The sequence below is a fragment of the Tachyglossus aculeatus genome, unplaced genomic scaffold, assembly GCF_015852505.1.
Source record: "Tachyglossus aculeatus isolate mTacAcu1 unplaced genomic scaffold, mTacAcu1.pri scaffold_12_arrow_ctg1, whole genome shotgun sequence".
In the NCBI taxonomy this organism is placed as follows: domain Eukaryota; kingdom Metazoa; phylum Chordata; class Mammalia; order Monotremata; family Tachyglossidae; genus Tachyglossus; species Tachyglossus aculeatus.
Genome location: NW_024044858.1, coordinates 1,353,827 through 1,364,210, shown reverse-complemented (window position 1 = coordinate 1,364,210; position 10,384 = coordinate 1,353,827). Strand labels below are relative to the sequence as shown.

Here is a 10,384-nt window from a genome sequence, read left to right as displayed (position 1 = left end):
CTAGAAGGGGGAGACAGAGAACAAAACCAAACAGACTAACAAAATTCTAAAATAAATACAATAGATAAGTACAAGTAAAATAAATAAATAACTAGAGTAATAAATATGTACAAACATATATACAGGTGCTGTGGGGAAGGGAAGGAGGTAAGACGGGGGGATGGAGAGGAGGACGAGGGGGAGAGGAAGGAGGGGGCTCAGTCTGGGAAGGCCTCCTGGAGGAGGTGAGCTGTCAGTAGGGCCTTGAAGGGAGGATAATCATCATCATCATGGTATTTGTTAAGCACTTACTACGTGCCAAGCACTGTTCTAAGCGCTCCGGGGGGTGGATACAAGCTAACCAGGCTGTCCCAATTGGGGCTCACGGAGAAGCAACGTGGCTTAGTGGAAAGAGCCCGGGCTTGGGAGTCAGAGGTCATGGGTTCTAATTCCACCTCTGCCACTGTCTGCTGGGTGACTTTGGGCAAATCACTTCACTTCTCCGGGCCTCAGTCCCCTCATCTGGAAAATGGGGATGAAGCCCATGAGCCCCACGTGGCACACCCTGATTACCTTGTATCTACCCCAGCGCTTAGAACAGTACTTGGCACAGAGTAAGCACTTAACAAATACCATGATGATGATGATTACTGAGCGCTTGGAAAGCACAATTCAGCGACAAATCCCTGCCCACGGCGGGCTCACAGTCCAGAAGGGGCGCTTAACAAATACCATGATGATGATTATAATTACTGAGGGCTTGGAAAGTACAATTCAGCAACAAAGAGAGACATTCCCTGCCCACAGAGGGCTCACAGTCCAGAAGGGGCGCTTAACAAATACCACGACAATGATGATGATCATCATCATCAATCATCAATCATATTTATTGAGTGCTTACTGTGTGCAGAGCACTGTACTAAGCGCTTGGGAAGTACAAATTGGCAACATATACAGTCCCTACCCAACAGTGGGCTCACAGTCTAAAAGGGGGAGACAAAGCCAAACATACTAACAAAATAAAATAAATGGAATAGATAGAATAGATATGTACAAGTAAAATAAATAAATAGAGTAATAAATCTGTACAAACATATATACATATATACAGGTGCTGTGGGGAAGGGAAGGAGGTAAGATGGGGGGATGGAGAGGGGGACAAGGGGGAGATGATTACTAAGGGCTTGGAAAGTACAATTCAGCAACAAAGAGAGACAATCCCTGCCCACAGCGGGCTCACAGTCCAGAAGGGGTGCTTAATAAATACCATGATGATTTTGATTATAATTACTGAGGGCTTGGAAAGTACAATTCAGCAACAAAGAGAGACATTCCCTGCCCACAGAGGGCTCACAGTCCAGAAGGGGCGCTTAACAAATACCATGATGATGATGATTATAATTACTAAGGGCTTGGAAAGTACAATTCAGCAACAAAGAGAGACATTCCCTGCCCACAGCGGGCTCACAGTCCAGAAGGGGCACTTAACAAATACCATGATGATAATGATTATAATTACTAAGGGCCTGGAAAGTACAATTCAGCAACAAAGAGAGACCCTCCCTGCCCACAGCGGACTCTCAGTGAAGAAGGAGGGGAGACAGACATGGAAGCAAGTAAACAGGCATCAACAGCATCAATATAAATAACGACAATTCTAGATATATACACGTAGAGATGGATGAATGAAAATCGAGCGCTTCTCCCCTAGGCCCAGATCTCAAACTCTCGGCTGGAGCCCAGTGTGGTCCCCACGCGCGACCCAGGTGCTCCGATGCCCTCTGACCTCTCTGTTAGCGGATGATCTCCCGGCCTTCGCTCCGACCGGTTCCCGGGTCGGCAGGGGCTCCTCACTCTGGGATTTTCCTGGTTTTTCCAGCCCAACTCTATCCGCCAAGAGACCTTGGGGACCATCCCGTGGCACTTGCCTGCAGATGGCAGGGCAGGATAGCGGTGGTGCGTCCTCTTGGTTGGTTCCTCTTCCTCTTGCTCCTCTTTTTCCCGCTCCTCCAGTCCGTTCTGGCGAAGACCCGCTGGGTCCCCGTCTCCCTCTCCCTCAGCGGAGCGCTCTGATCAATGTCCAAGCCGGTTGGGCCGCTTTGCTGAAGGCTTCGACGGCTCCCTGGCGCGATCCTCCTCCGAGCAGGGCGGAGAGATTTTCGGGATACCGGGCCCCTGATGGGCACTTCCTCAGGGAGAGGTGGCAGGGAGACGTGGGCGGGAGAGGGGAAGGAGGAGGAAGAGAGAAGAAACAGGTTCTGCGGGCGACCCGGCCTGCGGTTCATCATCATCATCATCAATCGTATTTATTGAGCGGTTCAGGGAGCTTATCGTGCCCCCTGGTTAATGGGTGAGAATTATGACGATTATTATCATCATCATCATTAGTACTATAACAAGAATCATAATGGGATTGTTAAGCGCTTACGAAGTGCCCGGCACTGTACTAAGCACCGGGGTGGATAGGAGCAGATCGGGTTGGACACGGTCCCTGTCCCACGTGGGGCTCAGTCTCAATCCCTGTATATATGCCTATGTATATATGTCTGTACCTATTTATTACTCTATTTCATTTGTACATATTTATTCTATTTATCTACTTATTTATTCTATTTATGTTTAACAAAACATGTTGTTAATGTTTTGTTTTGTTCTCTGTCTCCCCCTTCTATCAATCAATCAATCAATCGTATTTACTGAGCACTTACTGTGTGCAGAGCACTGTACAGTCTTTCAGACTGTGAGCCCACTGTTGGGTAGGGACCGTCTCTATATGTTGCCAACTTGTACTTCCCGAGCGCTTAGCACAGTGCCCTGCACACAGTAGGCGCTCAATAAATACAACTGAATGAATGATTGAATATACATATATTCTGTTAATATGTTTTGTTTTGTCCTCTGTCTCCCTCTTCTAGACTGTGAGCCCACTGTTGGGTAGGGACCGTCTCTCTATGTTGCCAACGTGTACTTCCCAAGCGCTTAGTACGGTGCTCTGCACACAGTAAGCGCTCAATAAATACGATTGAATATGCATATATTCTGTTAATATGTTTTGTTTCGTTCTCTGTCTCCCCCTTCTAGACTGTGAGCCCGCTGTTGGGTAGGGACTGTCTCTAGATGTTGCCAACTTGGACTTCCCAAGCGCTTAGTATGGTGCTCTGCACACAGTAAGCGCTCAATAAATACAATTGAATGAATGATTGAATATACATATATTCTGTTAATATGTTGAGTTTTGTTGTCTGTCTCCCCCTTCTAGACTGTGAGCCCGCTGTTGGGTAGGGACTGTCCCTAGATGTTGCCAACTTGGACTTCCCAAGCGCTTAGTACAGTGCTCTGCACACAGTAAGTGCTCAATAAATACGATTGAATGAATGAATGAATAAATACGATTGAATGCATGAATGAATGAAATCCCCAGTTTACAAATGAGGTAACCGAGGCACAGAGAAGCGAATAATAATTACGGTTTTTGTTAAGCGCTTACTCTGCGCCAGTTGCCAGGTACTAAGCGCTGGAGTGGGGACAAGCGAATCGGGTTGGTCTCAGTCCCCGTCCCACGTGAGGCTCGCAGTCACAATCCCCATTTTCCAGATGAGGTACCTGGGGCCCAGACAAGTGAAGTGACTCGCCTAAGGTCACGCGGCAGACCAGCGGCGGAACCGGGATTAGAACCCACGACCTTCTGATTCCCGGGCCCGGGAGCTGCTTCCTGCTCAGGCCTTCCCCGCCATCCCTTCCCTCTCCTCCCCACAGGGCCCAGTCCTGGTTAATCCTCGAATTCACCATTCGCGGGGAAGTCAATTTTGCTTGTGTTTGAAAGGAAATTGCAGTTATCATCGTATTTATTGAGCGCTTATGAAATCGCACCCTCCTCCGTTCGTTTCCCTGACCAGCCTTCTTGCTATCCCTTCCACTCCCATTTCACTCTCCGGAGAGTGCCGTTTTCCATAAACCCTTTACTCCCAGCGCTTAGAAGAGTGCTCCAGCGCTTAGAACAGTGCTTTGTACATAGTAAGCGCTTAATAAACGCCATTATTATTATTATTATTCTGCCAGATCTCCTCGGCTCACCCCTCTCAGAGTCGTTTTCCACCGACTAACGCCCTGAGCGGCATTAGAAGACGAAAAAGGACTCCTGAGATAAGTGAAACTACTGGAGAAGGCAGACGCGTAGGAAATTTGTGGAGGGATAATAGTAATAATCAATCAATCAATCAATCAATCGTATTTATTGAGCGCTTACTGTGTGCAGAGCACTGTACTAAGCGCTTGGGAAGTCCAAGTTGGCAACATATAGACACAGTGCCTACCCAACAGTGGGCTCACAGTCTAAAACGGGGAGACAGAGAACAAAACCAAACATACTAACAACATAAAATAAAATAGAATAGATATGTACAAGTGAAATACTTGTGAGGGGTGAGGGATGGGGGAAAGATCAGATGGGTGTCCGCCACTTGTGTGTGGTGTGATCTTGGGCAAGTCACTTCACTTCTCTGGGCCTCAGTTCCCTCATCTGGAAAATGGGGATTAAGACCGTGAGCCCCCCGTGGGACAACCTGATCACTTTGTAACCTCCCCGGCGCTTAGAACAGTGCTTTGCACATAGTAAGCTCTTAATAAATGCCATTATTGTAATTATTGTTATTATTATTATTCCCCTACATATGTGTAGGAGAATAATATTATTATTATTATTCCCCTACATATATGTATGATGATATAATGATATAATGTATCATTATAATGATACATATATGATACATATACATATATGATAATGATATAATGTATCATTAATATGTATAATGATAATAATAATGATGGCATTTGTTAGGTTGTAAGTTCCTTGAGGGCTGGGGCCCCATCTTTTATACTTATGGTATTTATTAAGCGCTTACTATGTGCCAGGCATTGTACTAAGCGCTGGAGTGGGTACAAGGAACTCGGGTTGGACACAGTCCTTGTCTCGCGTGGGGTTCCCAGTCTCAATCCCCATTTTACAGATGCGGTCACTGAGGCCCAGAGCAGTGAAGTGACTTGCCCAAGGTCTCACAGCAAAGAAGTGGCGGAGCTGGGATTAGAACCCATGACCTTTAACATCCAGGCCTGTGCTCTATCCATTACGACATGCTGCTTCTCCAATAATGAGAACAGTGTCTTGCTCATAGTAGACAATAACTCATTCATTCCTTCATCATCAATCGTATTTATTGAGCGCTTACTATGCGCAGAGCACTGTACTAAGCACTTGGGAAGTACAAACTGGCAACATATAGAGACAGTCCCTACCCAACAGTGGGTTCACAGTCTAAAATTCCTTCATGTCTAGCACCGTAGTAAGCGCTTGGTAATAAATACCGCTCAATTGGTGGTATTTGTCGAGTGTTTAATGTGCAGAGTTCTGTATTAGGCACTTGGGAGAGTAATAATAATAACGATGGTACTTGTTAAGCGCTCACTACGTGCCAAGCACTGTTCTAAACGCTGGGACAGACAGGTTGTCCCAGGCGGGGCTCCCAGTCTTAAGCCCCATTTTACAGCTGAGGTAACTGTGGCCCAGAAGAGTGAAGTGACTTGCCCAAAGTCACACAGCCGGGACTCGAACCCACGACCTCTGACCCCCAAGCCCGGGCTCTTTCCACTAAACCACGCCGCTTCTCGTACAGGGCAACAGAATTAGCAGAATTAGCCCGTAATGAGCTTACAGTCTTGAGGGGGAGACAGACATTAATATGAATAAATAATTTCTGTAATTTAAAGGTATGTACATAAGTGCTTTGGGGTTGCGGGTGGGACAAATATCAAATCAACATCATCATCATCAACTGTATTTATTGAGCGCTTACTACGTGCAGAGCACTGTACTAAGCGCTTGGGAAGTACAAATTGGCAACATATAGAGACAGTCCCTACCCAACAGTGGGCTTACAGTCTAAAAGGGGGAGACGGAGAACAAAACCAAACATACTAACAAAATAAAATAAATAGAATAGATGTGTACATCAAATCCCCATAGGTCACAGATCCAAGAGCGTAGATGACACTGAAGGAAGAGACTAGACTGTGAGCCCACTGTTGGGTAGGGACCGTCTCTATATGTTGCCAACTTGTCCTTTCTAAGCGCTTAGTACAGTGTTCTGCACACAGTAAGCGCTCAATAAATACGATTGAATGAATGAATGAATGAATGAAAGAGAGAGCCGGGGAAAAGAGGGTTTAATCAGGGAAGGTCTCTTGGAGGAGATGTGACCCTAATAATGCTTTGTAAGTGGGCAGAGGGGTGGTCTGGCATATATGTAGGGGAATAATAATAATGATAATAATAATGATGGCATTTGTTAAGCACTTACTATCGATCAATCATATTTATTGAGCACTTGTGTGCAGAGCACTGTACTAAGCGCTTGGGAAGTACAAGTTGGCAACATATAGAGACGGTCCCTACCCAAGTGGGCTCACAGTCTAAAAGGGGGAGACAGAGAACAAAACCAAACATATTAACAAAATGAAATAAAAAGAATAGATATGTACAAGTAAAATAAGTAGCGTAATAAATATGTGCAAACATATATACATATATACAGGAGCTGTGGGGAAGGGAAGAAGGTAAGATGGGGGGATGGAGAGGGGGATGAGGGGGAGAGGAAGGAAGGGGCTTCCTCGGAGAAGTGAAGAGACTTGTCCGAAGTCACACAGCAGACAAGTGGCGGGATTAGAACCCACGACCTGTGACTCCCAAGCCCGGGCTCTGGCCACTGAACCGCGCTGCTTCACCAAGAGACCTGCTTGGAGAGGGGCCTGTGGGCGGGGATTATTATTAATAATTAATAATTATAATTTCTATAATATATAACACAATATATTTATATAATATAATTATTATTAATAATTAATACTAATTTGTTAAGTGCTTACTAGGTGCCGAGTGCTGTTCTAAGCGCTGGGGTAGATACAAGGTCAGCAGGTTGTCCCACGGGGGGCTCACAGTCTTCATCCCCATTTTACCGATGAGGTCACTGAGGCCCAGAGAAGCGAAGCGACTTGCCCAAGGTCACCCAGCTGACAAGTGCAGGAGGCGGGATTTGAACCCACGACCCGCGACTCCAAAGCCCGGGCTCTTTCCACTGAGCCACGCGGCTTCACCCAGCGGGACCGGTGGGCGGGGCTTGAGGCGCGTGTGGGCGGGGCTTGGGGCGGGATTCTGGACAGGGATTGGTGGAGGGGCTGTGGGTGGGGATTGGGGCGGGGCTTTCTGGACGGGGATTGGTGGAGGGGCTGTGGGCGGGGCTTGGGGCGGGCTTCTGGACGGGGATTGGTGGAGGGGCTGTGGGCGGGGCTCAGGGCGGGGCTTCTGGACGGGGATTGGTGGCGGGGCGCGTGGGCGGGTCTTAGGGAAGGGAGTGGGCGGGCCGGGCTTCTGGACGGGGATTGGTGGCGGAGCGCGTGGGCGGGGCTTAGGGAAGAGGGGTGGGTGGGCGAGGATTGGTGGTGGGGCGCGTGGGCGGGGCTTAGGGAAGGGGGTGGGTGGGCGGGGCTTCTGGACGGGGATTGGTGGCGGAGCGCGTGGGCGGGGCTTGGGTGGATAGGCGGGGCTTGGGGCGGGGCTTTCTGGACGGGGATCGATGGAGGGACTGTGGGCGGGGCTTCTGGACGGGGATTGGTGGCGGAGCGCGTGGACGGGGTTTAGGAAGGGGGTGGATGGGCGGGGCTTGGGGCGGGGCTTTCTGGACGGGGATTGGTGGAGGGGCTGTGGGCGGGGCTTGGGGCGGGGCTTCTGGACGGGGATTGGTGGATAGGCGCGTGGGCGGGGCTTAGGGAAGGGGTGGGCGGGGCTTGGGGCGGGGCTTCTGGAAGGGGATTGGTGGAGGGGATGTGGGCTGGGCTTGGGGGCGGGGCTTCTGGACGAGGATAGGTGGCGGAGCGCATGGGCGGGGGCTTGGGGGGGCGGGGGCTTGGGGCGGGGCTTTCTGGACGGGGATTGGTGGAGGGGGATGTGGGCGGGGCTTGGGGCGGGGCTTCTGGTCGGGGATTGGTGGCGGAGCACGTGGGCGGGCGGGGCTTGGGGCGGGGCTTCTGGACGGTGATTGGTGGAGGGGCGTGGGGGGTTTAGGGAAGGGGGTGGGTGGGCGGGGCTTCTGGACGGGGATTGGTGGAGGGGCGCGTGGGCGGGGCTTGGGGCGGGGTTTCTGGACGGGGATTGGTGGAGGGGCGCGTGGGCGGGGCTTAGGGGGGGTGGGCGGGGCTTGGGGCGGGGATTTCTCTGAAACAGAAGCAGCGTGCTCAGTGGAAAAGAGCCCGGGCTTTGGCCCTATGTTGCCAACTTGTACTTCCCGAGCGCTTAGTACAGTGCTCTGCACACAGTAAGCGCTCAATAAATACGATTGATTGATTGATTTGGAGTCAGCAGTCGTGGGTTCAAATCCCGCCCCCGCCAACTGTCAACTGGGTGACTTTGGGCAAGTCACTTCACTTCCCTGGGCCTCAGTTGACCTCCTCTGTAAAATGGGGATGAAGACTGTGAGCCCCCCGCGGGGGGCAACCTGATCACCTTGTAACCCCCAGCGCTTAGAACAGTGTTTTGCACATAGTAAGCGCTTAATAAATGCCATCATCGTCATTCATTATTGATTTAAGCCTTCGATAGCTCAGCTGGTAGAGCGGAGGACTGTAGTGGTTGTTTCACGGTTATCCTTAGGTCGCTGGTTCGATTCCGGCTCGAAGGACTTTTTCCCTCTTCCTCCCTTCAAAGCCCTACTGAGAGCTCACCTCCTCCAGGAGGCCTTCCCAGACTGAGCCCCCTCCTTCCTCTCCCCCTCCTCATCCCCCCTTCCCCTCCCCACAGCACCTGTATATATGTATATATGTTTGTACATATTTATTACTCTATTTATTTATTTTACTTGTACATATCTATTCTATTTATTTTATTTTGTTAGTATGTTTGGTTTTGTTCTCTGTCTCCCCCTTTTAGACTGTGAGCCCACTGTTGGGTAGGGACTGTCTCTAGATGTTGCCAATTTGTACTTCCCAAGCGCTTAGTCCAGTGCTCTGCACACAGTAAGCGCTCAATAAATACGATTGATGATGATGATGATGATGGTTTTGTTCTCTGTCTCCCCCTTTTAGACTGTGAGCCCACTGTTGGGTAGGGATTGTCTCTAGATGTTGCCAATTTGTACTTCCCAAGCGCTTAGTACAGTGCTCTGCACACAGTAAGCGCTCCATAAATACGATTGATGATGATGTTTGCACGTATTTATTACTCTATTTTACTTGGACATATTTATTCCATTTATTTATTTGGTTAATATGTTTTGTTTTGTCGTCCGTCTCCCCCTTCTAGACTGTGAGCCCGCTGTTGGGTAGGGACCGTCTCTATCCGTTGCCAACTTGGACTTCCCAAGCGCTTAGTACAGTGCTCTGCACACAGACGGTTTTGACACCTGTCTACATGTTTTGTTTTGTTGTCCGTCTCCCCCTTCTAATAATAGTAATAATGGCATTTATTAAGCGCTTACTATGTGCAAAGCACGGTTCTAAGCGCTGGGGAGGTTACAAGGTGAGCAGGTTGCCCCCCGGGGGGCTCACAGTCCCAGAGGCCCAGAACTGGAACTGAGGCCCAGAGAAGTGAAGTGACTTGCCTAAAGTCACACAGCTGACAAGCGGCTGAGCAGGGATTAGAACCCATGACCTCGGACTCCCAAGCCCGGGCTCTTTCCACTGAGCCACGCTGCTTCTCTTACCTTTGACCCCGGGCTAAAACCGGTATCTTCTTCCCCCTCCGTCCTGAAGGATCCCAGCCTGAGGAGCTCAGTGAGTTGTCAGTTCCACTGGGGTCTGGGCCTGCTCTAGTTCAACCCACTGGACTCTGGGGCCTGTGAGCCCGTTGTCGGGTAGGAACCGTCTCTATATGTTGCCGACTTGTACTTCCCAAGCGCTTAGTACAGTGCTCCGTGCACGGTAAGCGCTCAATAAATAACGATTGGATGAAGGAATGAATGAATGAATGAGAGGAAAGTAAGCATCAATAAATACGATTGACTGACTGACTGAATGAAAGTAAGCGTCAATAAATACGATTGAATGAATGAATGAATGAGAGTAAGTGCTCAATAAATACGATTGAATGAATGAATGAACGAAAGTAAGCGCTCAATAAATACGACTGAATGAATGAATGAACGAAAGTAAGCGCTCAATAAATACGATTGAATGAAGGAAAGTAAGCATCAATAAATACGATTGACTGACTGAATGAATGAAAGTAAGCATCAATAAATATGATTGAATGAATGAATGAACGAGAGTAAGTGCTCAATAAATACGATTGAATGAATGAATAAACGAAAGTAAGCACTCAATAAATACGACTGAATGAATGAATGAAAGTAAGTGCTCA

General features: G+C 48.9%; 1 non-coding gene across 1 annotated transcript; it reads left to right on the top strand.

The window, feature by feature from the left end:
- Window positions 1-8,619: 8,619 nt before the first annotated feature.
- On the top strand, window positions 8,620-8,708 carry TRNAY-GUA. The gene is given in 2 exon segments: window positions 8,620-8,656; window positions 8,673-8,708. It is a non-coding gene; the product is annotated as a tRNA-Tyr (tRNA).
- The last annotated feature ends 1,676 nt before the right edge of the window (window positions 8,709-10,384 follow it).